Here is a 12,821-nt window from a genome sequence, read left to right on the forward strand (position 1 = left end):
TTTATAAAACTAAGCATGGGCTTTATTTCACTGGTAGTTATAATACTTAAATCATCATAACACTTGTTGTATCTTTATTAAGTGTTGGTAACCCATAACTTAAATATATAACGGATATAATGAACTAACAGCAGGAGTGTTATTATTCCATTAAATTTTAATATTTATGATATATATGTTTTTAACAACACCCAACTGTTTTTATGGCTAAAAACACTAACAGTTCTTATGTGACTCCTTTGATCTGACCCAAAACAGTAAAGTTAACTTATAAAATCCAACGGCACTTCATGACAAACCCAGTGCAGTGTCTAAAGTTGAGAGCAATTATTCGTTGGAGAAGAGAAACAATTGCCATAAAACAAACTAGGTTCTTCTAATTTTGAACCCGGACCCCAGTTGGCCGACAATTGTGCAACGGTAGCCAGCGGATAACGTTAGTTGCCCAGATGCTGGCCGTAATTATTTGCCCATTAGTCGGCGTATGGCAAAGTTGAAAATTTGGAACACGACTTTGGAGTCGAATGGGGAGAGCAATGCCAAAGCAGCAAAGGTCAACCGAAATTTCCATTTCCCAGAACCACTCGGTTCAACCTGATGCCAAAATGATGACAATGAGCGACTTGGCAGCCTTGTGAACTTGTTTTCAACATAATTGCAGGTGGGTCCCGGGAGAAAAGAACTGAAACAATGTAATGATGTAATGCCAAGTTTTAAGGTCTTAAATAGGGTAACATAAATCTTAGCCTGAACCCTTGCCTATTATGTAAAAACCTATTAACGTAACTAATTGCTTATCCCTTTTATGCAAAATTAATATATTTTTTTTAATACCTTAACGATACTTTATATAGGAAATGATATTTTCTATTGCCCCATATCACATTTGTACCTCGTTAGTTTCGACCTAAAAATCTAGAGCAAACCCCCGACCCCTTTAAAGTTCATTAAAATAAGAGCATCATTTGTCTCTTTTTTTATATTTTTATGAGCTGTCTTCGTCTGTTTTTGCCCCGCAGTAATTGCTACCGCACACAGGTAGCGCATAAAACAAAGTTTTTATGGGTTTTCTACAGTGTATTTGTGTATTGTATTGTTTTTTCAATTTCACCCGCATGCAAAATTGCAGAAACAGAAAAAAGTGAGTAACGAAGCCCGTAAAAGTTTACCTTGACTTCGGACCAAGTTCCGGCTGTGGCTCATTTACGTGCCCAGCTTTTCTCCCTCTCGCTCGCTCTCTTGGCCGCTTTTTAATCCATTTAGCCACATGTGATTGCCCGTCATCAGTTGCCATCCATCTACCTGTTCGGGTGAAGCGTCTCTCTTTTAAATACTTTCCATTATTATTATTATTATTTTGTGTCTCTTGCTTTAGTCTTCATCAGCGAAACATTAATGTCAGTTGTCGTCACCTCGGGTGGTACGAGAAGGGGTTCGGAAGGGGTTCGGCAGTGGGGCGGTGGGAAGGTGGGGTCTTGGCCAAATGACTCACCCATTTCGCACACAGTCAACATCGGACAGCTGCTGTCGTCAGCTGTGTGCGAGAGAGTCGCTCTTCTAAGCCCTCTTCTCTCAGTCAACAGTTACCAGTTCGCAGTTACCAGTTCCCAGTTGCCAATCACCAGTTACCAGTTCCCATTCCCATTCCCATTCCCAGCCAAAAACTTGTCGCTCTCTCAGCAGGCGATTCTGGTTATACCCAATACTTGGATTGTAATTGGGTATACTAGACTCTTATTATATCTTAAAACGAAATATTATATAAAAAGATAAAAAGATAAAGATATTATTTGTAGAGTACTAAGGAGACCCGTCTTTATGAATGTGTGGTCCTTCTTACTTATCTTATGAAATGATCTTTAAAACTTGCTCCTTCTTTGATATAATTATACTTTCTCTCACACTTTCATATAAAAATCTTTCTTTTATTTTTCTAAAATGCACCCTAAAGTTATACTTTTAAAATGATTCGAAAAACTTGATTCTTTTCGATATGTCTATTCGTAGATCTAGATTAGTGGTCTTCCAAACACGAAATATATGCATTTTGAAGTATATTTTGGCCTTTACTCTAAGTAGTAGTGCATACGTATGTACACATCCGGCTCCACTCTGACTACAGAGTATGTTTCCTTCGCAATACTTGACCACAAAGTTCTCAGATGTTTTCGTACGCTGAATGAGTGCCGCATTGCCAAACGGGCGAAACGGTACTTTTCGATTTATAGCCGGGGCCTTTGTCTTGTGCCAAAGAGAAAAAGAAAGAGACGGAGGCAGCGGCAAAATGATTGGGACTCAGTCACATTTTGGCAGAAGCTGATTCATATCGGCGCTTTTGGCCATTTTCCCAAACCCACTTCACTGTCATCCCCTCGCCAGTCATCCATAAATCCATCGACATCCGCCATTGACAAAAAAATAACGTTAATTAAAATGTATACTTCCTAAGCTTGCCATGTCCGTTTCAAGACACAGAAAAAAAAACTAACTTTGTTTATTAATTTTTTCTGGAAGTAAATTGATACTATCAATTAAGAACATAACACCTTTCAGAAAATAAACAATTCTTAAACTCATTTGAAAGTTGTACGGGTGATATTTTGTTCAATCTTAAAATAGAAATGTTGGTTAAAATGAAGAATTTATATTTATATATACTTTGAGAAGTAAATGATTTCAGTTTTTTCTGTGCACTTACTTATGTTCATTGGTATGACGGTAAACTTTTGTCTTTGTGCTTGATTAATGCGTAATTTCGTATTGTTAATTGTGACACACATTTAGTGGGATGGTGGGGTGATGGATGGGGGGTACGGAACCGCTCCCACAGCTCGTCCGCCGCGTAAATGGAGCGTGGCTCTGATAGATTAATGCGTTCGCCATGAGCTGCTACACAGTTCCTCTATTGTCTGCCACATCTACATGCAAAATCAATAAAATCCAACCTCAAGCTCCACAATTAGCCCCACAAATGCAGCTAGCTCAGCGAGAATAATATGCAATCCGTTGCTATTGTGCAGAAAACAATATGATTAAATTGGAAATTACTTCCCTGTGGTTTCACCCATTATAAGAGAAAAGAGGTCTTTGATTTTAGAACTGCATTTCACCTTTAAGCACTTTGAATATGAACTAGAATGATTTAAGATTTTAATATAATGGTTTCTTTGTTTTAAAAATGTGTCGCACAGATTGTCAAATATTAGTTTTAAAATTCCAGCAGCCTATTGGTTGCATTAATAATTCTTTAAAAATGTCTAGAAACCTTGAAAAGCTTTTACTTGGCTAAATCTATGATTTTTGACCTGTATTTTACTTTTTATCACTTTAAATATGAACCAGAATTATTTAAGATCTTAAATATAATGGTTTGTTTTAAAAATATGTCACACAGACCGTCAAATTTTAGTTTTAAAATTCCATCGTCTTATTGGTTGCATCAATAATTCTTTAAATATGTCTAGTTTTCATTTGGCTGAATCATTCAGCATTTACCAAAATAATTTTGCGTTAAATATAGATGCGAATACTTTGAAATTTTCTTGTAATTTATCGTTGTATTCAACTAATATATTTTGACGTTGTGCAGTCCTCAACAGGCGATTAATTGAATAAATTTCGAGTCATTTGGTCGTTTGTGATTCTTTTTTATTAATTTATGGCTGCAATTTTGTGACACCTTCATCAACAGAGGGAGATAGAGGGAGACAGAGGGTGGCGGAGGGAGGGGGATGGCACGATGATCATCAGTTTGAGCAAGGCTAATTGAAAGCAACAACAACCAGCTGAAAACAACGCGGAACAAAATGAATATTAATTGTTTTAAATAATTTTGAACTTGGCAAAGGCAAAGGCAAACGAAAGCGCTGATGGGGCAAACAGGCAATTTGACGAGCGTTTTTCCCTCCCTCTCGCACACCCTGTCTATCCATCTCATCTTGATTTTTATTTGGCTGGCGCGCAGCTGTTTGATTGTCGCACGTTGGTGTACTTCTTGTTTTTGGCTAGTTCATAGTACGGTCGGTCTCTTATAGAGATCTGTTTGAGGTCTTTTAAGAACTGACATTTTATCTCTAAAGTTGAATAGTGTTTGATTTTTAGAACCCCTACTTATTTTTCTTCAATTTGGTGAATTAGATAGTTGGATTTTTAACTAAAGTAAACAATTATATTATGTGTACATAATCTAATGCTTTTTGGGGACCATGAAAAGTTTATGGAATTGTAAATAAAATTCATTTTCAAAACTTGTATTATAAATTTCATACGAAGTATGTAGGTACATATATTATTTTTTGGTATATTATATTTTGGAAACCTTGAAAGATTAATGTAATTGTAAATAAAATCCCTTTTTTTGAACACATTCTTTCATTTTAAATTAAAATGTATCTTTTTTTAAGGAATATTTTTTATTTTACTAAATTTAAACAAAACTATGACCAAGATTTTGTTTTAAAAGTTTCTAAGCATTGTAATAGTGTGCTAGAAAAAATTTTTTTTTTAATTTGTATATACCTATAAAAAAATGGTCAAAAGACCTGTTGCCCCCTTATGTATGCAACGAACTTGTTATCTTTGTCCTTGCAAGGAATGCAAGTTTTTATATTTATCATGACAGTGATATTAGTAAGGGAGGTTCCACTGTACAAGTTCCGTCTGTTTCTGTCGCTTTTTCTGCAGTCATCATCGACATCGCGATGGGACATTCGTCTGCGTCATTCGGGGAAGAAGAAAGAAGGTATGCGACCGAGAATCGAGAGACGCGTGTTTGCATAACAAAATTTATAGAGCTACGTTATATATGTGCGCAATGTGCAATATGCAATATGCAATATGCAGTATGCAATATGCGATGTGAAAGCTCAAATGCAAACTGCCGTTAGCCATTTCATTGAAAGTGCAGCGTTAGAACGAGAGGTATATGTACATGGTGTGGAAGAGAGTGGAAGAGCGGGTGAACAGCTGATTTGAGTGGGTTCTCCCTCTCTCTTTGGGGCTCTCGCTTCTAACGGCTCGGGCCTCCCTCTCCCGCGCACACAATCAAAGCGCGCTGCGCCGCGACAAAGGTGCGCGTCGCGACAGACGGACAGTCTTCTGATTCCGCTGCCGAACGGCGGGCCGCACGCACGCAACAAAAAAACAAAAACACAAAGGAAGCCCATAAATATTGCCAATAAAAACAACCAAATATAAAACAAAACAAGAAAATCAGCGATCACTCGTTTCCTTCGGTTAACGGTACGCGTCATAATCGACAAATGAAGCAAAACAAGGAAAACAACACAAATCCGCAACTGGGTGAACTTTATAACAAGCAAAACAAAGAAAAAAAATAGAAAACACGGCAACAAATTATTGATCAGTGTTGGGATCACAATTCAATTAAATCTTAAAATGCAACTTAACAACAAACTTTTTGAGTTTTAATTCTAAACCATTCGCTGAATTTTCACAGCATCTGTTATGAATAAAGTGGAATGAACATTATTTATTTAAAATGAATAATGATTTGAAGCTTAAAATGAACTTAGAAATGAATTTATGGGTTCGTTTACAGACATAAATGTTTTCTGATATAATTTAAAAAACTTTAAACCTTTAAATCAATTATATTTTTGTGCCAAATAATAGTAATTTACAAAGAATACAAAGTGGTCCAGAATAATCCGATTTGTTTTTCTGAGCCTAAATGAAATTTATTCATTTTAAAAGCTTAGAATGAACGCTTTGAAATGAATTCATGGGTTCATTTTAAGAAATCAAGTGGCTAATTGTTTTGCGATGGAATTTAAAAACTGTAAAACAATTTATCAAAAACTTTAATTGTGGCTTTTAGTATAAAAATAATGTTAAATGGTCCAGAACTATCAGATTTGTTTTTCTGTGCTCAAAAACGAACCGCAACCGGCGCACGCGTGTGCGTCAGCGCTAACGTAGCGTCAACACGCCAGCCTCTGCGTTCGCGTCGCCCGTTTCAATGGACTTGAAAAACGCGTTCGACACCCGATTAACCGGCCCCCCGCCCGCGATTAACCTTCAAATGAGTTTGTGATTTGTCCAGGTCCCGCCCACCCTCCTCTAGACCCCCTCCCCCTTTCCAACGACGCCAAATTGTCTCTTTTGTGAAGTTTCTTTTGAATTTGTGCACTCGTTTTTTCGCCACTTCACTTTACTTCCCCACAATTGCATGGTAAAATGTGTATATGTGTAAGGCTGAATGGGTTTATTGGTTAATGTGTCGTTTCGGTAGTAAGCAATCTAAAAGCTCCTTCCAATCAAATAATCTTATCTTGATGTCTGTTCCAAAAAGCTTCTACTTTTATGATTGATAGTGACGATTTCCGCCAAAGAAAATAACAAGGGAATTAAAACTTAAACGTTTCATGATTATTTTTTTTCACATCTTCAGCCTGTTTCCAATTACAATTTCAAGAACATTTTAAATTTAAAATTTTTAAATATATATTTTTTTCCCGCTTTAAAGCTGCCGTAGGCGTGGAAAAGGAAGTGGTTCCTAAATAATATTATCTAAAATGTAAAATATGTCGGAATTTTTTTGAATAAACAGACGGAAGTGACTTCTCAGTTCACGATATGTCACTATATGCTTCCTGTCTATATCAGGATGGTATTTTCACACAAAAAATGATAAGAGCTATGTAAATAATTTAAATTCCGATCGTTATTGGTGGAACAGTTTCCAGTGGCAACAGGTTGGTTTCCCATGCACGAACTTCTTAATCGGCTCCGCCACGATTTGTTCCATGCACTTGCTCGCTGCCAAGTATTTCCCATTTGTTCCTCATGAATTCGGTTGACTCACGAATTGACATCGATCAAAGGAGGGCAGACACATCGCCAGTCTTTGTACTTGACTCTATATGTCTGCCCACCCCGCAATTGTTGTTAATTAAGCGGCCGTTTCGATTTGCCATGATAATTTATACGCACTTGGGGAAACCTTTCGGTATTCTTTTAATTGACCAACTTTTGCTTTTACCCTTCTCTGCCTGCATAGGTGTTCCATCGCTCAATAGATAATTATCATCCGTGTCAGTAAAATAAACAGACCAGTTGCGGTGAGTGCGGTGCGGAATAGTGTGAATCCAACTGGATAAATGCACCGCTCGATCACATGACGTAATTCGCGCCCGGTTGAGTGGCCTCTAGTGCCGCCTTCGCTATTATGCATTCTGTATGAATATCTGACGAGTGAACGGTTCCAACCGGTTTCAGATGCAGATACACTTACAGATGCTATTGCATCTGAGAGATGGCAATGACAAATTGGGGCTGAGATTGTCAATCTCTAAACAGTAAAGGTTCCCTATAAATTATTTAAGTCGGTGAGACCATATTATTGCAATGGGGGTAGGATTCTTTTGATATGCCGGAGCTCTGCCGACACACACAGTGTAGAACATCTGGTTCAAGTTGAAGATCATGTTCTTTAAACAAAGTTTCGGTATTATAATTTTAAAAATCCCAAAAAACTTGGATCGTATTCGAAATACTTGAGATCAAGAAAGTGTATCCCAGTACAATGTTTATACTGAATCAGAACACAGTCTTCAATTCATCTCCAACTCCAGCGTAATTTAACCCAGCTCTATTTGCGTCTTGGGGTCTAAAGAGTTGCTGGCCCACATTCGGCTTGTGCGGTGGTGTCTGGCTCCTATGTATGCCATTTACTTCATGGCACCCTGAGCTATCGTGTATCAATGAGACGTTTATGTGATGCCATTATTCTGTCACGTTTCCATGCTCAATTCGGCAGTCGATTTTTTCTGTTTTTGTGTCTTGGCCCGGGCCCTTTTTGCCTCGAGTGTTAAACACAAAGAGCCGGAGTCAGACCACAGCAATATTTGTAGGAACCAGACCCCAAGACGAAGCTAGTTAGACAGGCTGTGCTTGTGGCCAGGGACCATTACATCACCCACATCATGTCATGATTGGGGCGACAGTCAACAAAGTTTGCGGCCGATTCCGGCAGTGAAAGTTCCTTCGCTCGAAGAAAAAGAGCTCACAGTATAGTGAAACTTCTTTTATTCGAACTACAAATAAAATCAAACCACTTTAAAGGTATAATAAATGCGTTGAAATAGAAGGTCAAACAACTTTCCTTAAAAGGGCGCTTATAATTCCCAACTGGTTCTAGCAAAAAAGCTTAAAATGATTTGCTATTGTAAAAACATTCTTTTTGGCATTTCCATGTTATACAATATTTGCATAAAAATAATTTTTAACTATATAAAAATCGATGGAAATTTTTTTTTATTAAGAACTTAATCAAAATGTCTGTTGCCCGCTTTTCTTTATATCTTATCAGTCGTTTATTGCTGTTATTGTCTCTGTCTTTGGCAGTGTAGTTGTTGACTGCATTCTGGCTCGTTTGCGGCTATTAACTTATCGTACGACTCGGTTATATCTCCGCCGCTGTGGTTGTTGTTTTAGCAGTTTCAACACCTTTGGACACTTACACCGCCGTTACTTTCGACATCGTCAACAATAACAACAGCCCGCCCTCACCCACACAAAGTGGTATATAGGCGGGTATACTCATATATAGCTAAATACTTACACAGTTGATAGCAGTTATGGAAACCACGATATGGACGAGATGGAGGCGGGAAAGACAAGGGTCTTCCATTGTCTATTGTCGTGGATATGCCTTTGTTTCTGGGCGTAGTTTAGTCATTGTTTGATATTAAGCAATATTCCCAACTACACCTACTCTCGATAAGCTCCATTTTCATTTCCATTTCTGTTCTGCTGTAATAATCAGCCCAGTTAGTCGGTCTATTTATCCATTTGCTCGATTTCATCATCATCAGCGAATAAGATAAACAGCTATTCTGGGATGGAAACACCAGAATAAACATCATTTATACTATTTCCCATATGGTTGTCATACGGACGGAATATTTGCATATCTACGTATATTTATATTTATTATTCGGACTATGGAAATTTGGGAATCTAAAACCAAATACATTTGGTTATATTCCAATCTTGTTCAAATCAAACTGTATGTGACATTATAGATGGTTCAGAATTAACTATAATCAATAAGAGCAGTCCTTATTTTATTACTAAAAAGTTTTTAATGCTGATTGGACTAAAAATAGGAAGAAATCCCAGTCACGTTTTTGAATTATCAGAAACGGTGGTAACCTCTTGTGAAATTGAATTGTCTACAATTTTGGAGTGACTAGAGGTTTTTTGAGCATGATATGCATATATGTATACTGCTGTATGAAAAAAAAACACCTAACTATTACTAATTAGTATCTCGTGCGATGTGGCAACAGCAAAAGCCTTTTAATTGATAGATCAATATCACGATGATTGGTTTTGTGCGTAGCATATGGTGAGGCCTATCGCAATATTTTGGGGCAAATGGAACACGAGAGTGAAGTCGGGAAAGTCCGTGAGCTTATCTGAAGTGATAAAGGAGGGTATGGGGAGGTACGGGAGAAGTAAATGGACATGGACATGTGTGTTCAGGGCCACTTTAATGGGGTCTCATGTTCGTAGAGCACAGTTCGTAGTCTCTCTGCATTTCCACCTCCCTAGGGTGTTTAGGGCCATATGTTTCAAATCGCTCGATTCGCTGGGCGCAAGAATAATAAATATAACATTAGGACAGGTTCTCGGCCATTTATGGCATATGTATATATACATATATGGAATTCCCTAGCCGCTGGTCTCTGGCTTCACTCCTTTGGCTAATTGATTCTTGGCCAGCTCTGAATATTTCAAGCTATTTGCCTTATCTTCGGCAAGGTCAGAGCCGAAGCGCCACCCACCTCCACCTTTATCCACTTCGTGCCAATACGGAAATGATGAGTTCGAATTTCAATTTTATTTATCACCAATTTTTTATGCACCCATTTCGGCTCTACGTTTCCACTTCGAATTTTGTGGCCTTTAGTTTTAGCTTTTAGCTCGACTCGTAGCGACGCAGCCCGAAATGCGAACCAAAATCCAAACGTGCCAATATATTTGCGGCCTATTCTGCGACATGGAAGCAAGGTGTTTATGTGTTAAAAAGAAGAAAAAATACGGGGGCCCCCATAAAACCCACTTTTTATACGGCTGGTGTGTGACGTTGCCAAGGAATTTCTTGTGAAATTGCAAGACCCTAAAAGAAGTCGTCTTATCGTGCCACATAACACGTCACTTTGATTGGCCCAGTGTGTAAATTGAGTACGGTCGAGCGTGTGTGGGTTAATGGTTTGTTTGCCAGTAGTTCTCATTGGATCGGAGGAGTAATAAAGTCGTCGCACGAATCGGTAATCGACTAAGAGCTTTTCGAAGTGAACGTGTTTCGGGATTCTCCGACATGAAATATGTGTCACGGGAACGTTAGTAAACCGGGTGAGAGAGAGTGAAAATAAAAAAAGGGGAAGTTTATAATATAAACTTAATGGGCATTTAAGTGTTTTTACTAGATTAAGGGAGTATTTGGAAAAATCAGAAATTATAATAATTTTATTTGTTTTTATACACTTAAAAAATAATAAAGAAGTTGTTCATAATATAGTCAGTGTATTCAAACTGTATAAAAGATTTTAGAAATTAAATATTATTAAAGATATTAAAAACGCGTAACATATTGGATATCAAAAGAAATATATTTATAATTTCCTATTAGGATTATTATTCTTTTGGTTTGAGGGAATTTAAGGCTACACTTAACCGAAATTTTAAATTTCCTTTAAAAATTAAATGAAACTTCCATTTAGTTTGAGGGAATTTAAGGGTGAATTTCCCCCAAATCGAGTGCTCTAAGTCCTTGATTACAGGGTTTGGCCCGCCTTGGGTTCCGCCAATCTTAGTATGCCATCGCCGAGTACATCCGGCAGGGAATTAAAATTGAGACTCGAGCACAATCCACTCAGAACGACCTTTCGTCGCCTCTGACCCGACACGCAAATTTTGTGCGACAAGAACGAAGGTAGCCACAGATCGATAGGTAATGGGGGTCCTTGGCATTATTTGGCACTTGATGGAATAACTATTACTTAGAGTGCCACCGCTAAACCCCCCGCCTTTAAACCACTCCACCTGGCACTTAAATGCGGGCGGATTTTCATTATCTGAGAGAACAACTGAACTGGGAAGTTGCTGTCCGGGGGTTACCTGTGGGCGGCACGCCTCGCCGCCCCCAGCAAATAATGAAAAACAAATGCGCACAATTGTCTGATATCCACATGGTGTTATACATACGATGACTATATAGTATAGATATATATACATAGGAGCTTAGGCATTTTGAGTTTTATCAGCACGCTCCACTGATATCATGCGGGAACAACGGGCGCTGGGTGGCATAATTATAATCACAAGTAAGTTCATTTGTTTAAATGCCTAAAGAGCCGCTTTTGCCACTGACTCTCCGGTCGACTGATAATTTTTATTTTACCTCGGATATGCCCCTGAGCACGAGCATTCATGGGCTACGCACTTTTTTCGAGCTATTTGTATAAACAAAAACTATATGAAAAGACTTGTTGATTCTTAGTTCTGATAAGAATTATGCTTTTCGTTCTTTAGTTTGGAGAGGGATTATAAATCTGGCAAAAGGCACGTAATCTCAAAAGCTATAGAAGTAGTACATGTTGTTATAGTAAAAAATGTATATTTATACCCGTTACTCGTAGAGTAAAAGGGTATACTAGATTCGTCGGAAAGTATGTAACAGGCAGAAGGAAGCGTTTCCGACCCCATAAAGTATATATATTCTTGATCAGGATCACTAGCCGAGCCGATCTAGCCATGTCCGTCTGTCCGTCTGTCCGTCTGTCCGTCTGTCCGTCTGTCCGTATGAACGCTGAGATCTCGAAAACTATAAGAGCTACAATACTGGGATTTGGCATGCAGATTCCTGAGATTCCTGCGCAGCGCAAGTTTATTTCAAAAGAGTGCCACGCCCACTCTAACGCCCACAAACCGCCCAAAACTGTGGATCCTACAGTTTTGATGGTAGAATAAAAATTTTAACTGAAATGTATTGTTCTCATCAATACCTACCGATTGACCCAAAAAAAGTTTGCCACGCCCACTATAACGCCCACAAACCGCCCACAAACTTCAAAAAATCGTAAATATGAACGCGGATATCTCGGAAAATATCAAAGATAGAGAAACGGGATTTCAGATTTAGATTCCGTAGGCTTAAGCGCAGCGCAAGTTTGTTACGCGAATATGCCACGCCCACTCTAACGCCCACAAACCGCCCAAATCTGTGGCGCCCACAATTTTTATGCTAGATAAAAAATGTTAACTGAAATGTATTGGTCTCGTCAATACCTATCGATTGATTTAAAAAAAACTTTGCCACGCCCACTCTAACGCCCACAACGCTTAAATCTGTCTACCGCCGGTAGGTGTCGCATTTGCTGCTTGCATATCTCCATTTTCCTTTGGTCCCTTTAGCTGAGTAACGGGTATCTGATAGTCGAGGTACTCGACTATAGCGTTCTTCCTTGTTTGTTTTAAAATTTTGGAAACCAATTCTTTTAGTGCTAAAATATTTAAGGGATAGATATTTTTTCTGTGCCGAAAGAATTGGTTTTTAAATATTTTAATAAAAAATGCATTTTCTACTGTAGTACTTTAAAATTTAACTAAATAATTTATTAAATTACAACAAACATAACTTAACAAACCGTAATAAATAAATGATTACAAGTAAATGTTATAATGATAAATCATATAACTTGGGTACAGAGAGGTGTAAATCACACGTTCTTAAGAGATTGGCTTACAACAACCACGCCTCTTGACCACAAACGCACTGGCGGATTCTGCGC

General features: G+C 38.1%; 1 protein-coding gene across 4 annotated transcripts in view; it reads left to right on the forward strand.

The window, feature by feature from the left end:
• Window positions 1-12,821, forward strand: part of LOC119555338 (MOB kinase activator-like 2) — a 46,188-nt gene that overhangs the window by 26,861 nt on the left and 6,506 nt on the right. Inside the window, exon 1 of one of the 4 annotated variants that reach the window (XM_037866675.1) lies at window positions 5,108-5,241. The exons of the other annotated variants lie outside the window; for them this stretch is intronic. The gene's annotated coding sequence lies outside the window, so the exon portion shown is untranslated. Of the gene's footprint in view, window positions 1-5,107; window positions 5,242-12,821 lie in introns of those variants that run through there. 4 annotated transcript variants of the gene reach the window in all.

The sequence above is a fragment of the Drosophila subpulchrella genome, chromosome 3L (genome assembly GCF_014743375.2).
Source record: "Drosophila subpulchrella strain 33 F10 #4 breed RU33 chromosome 3L, RU_Dsub_v1.1 Primary Assembly, whole genome shotgun sequence".
NCBI classification, from domain to species: Eukaryota; Metazoa; Arthropoda; class Insecta; order Diptera; family Drosophilidae; genus Drosophila; species Drosophila subpulchrella.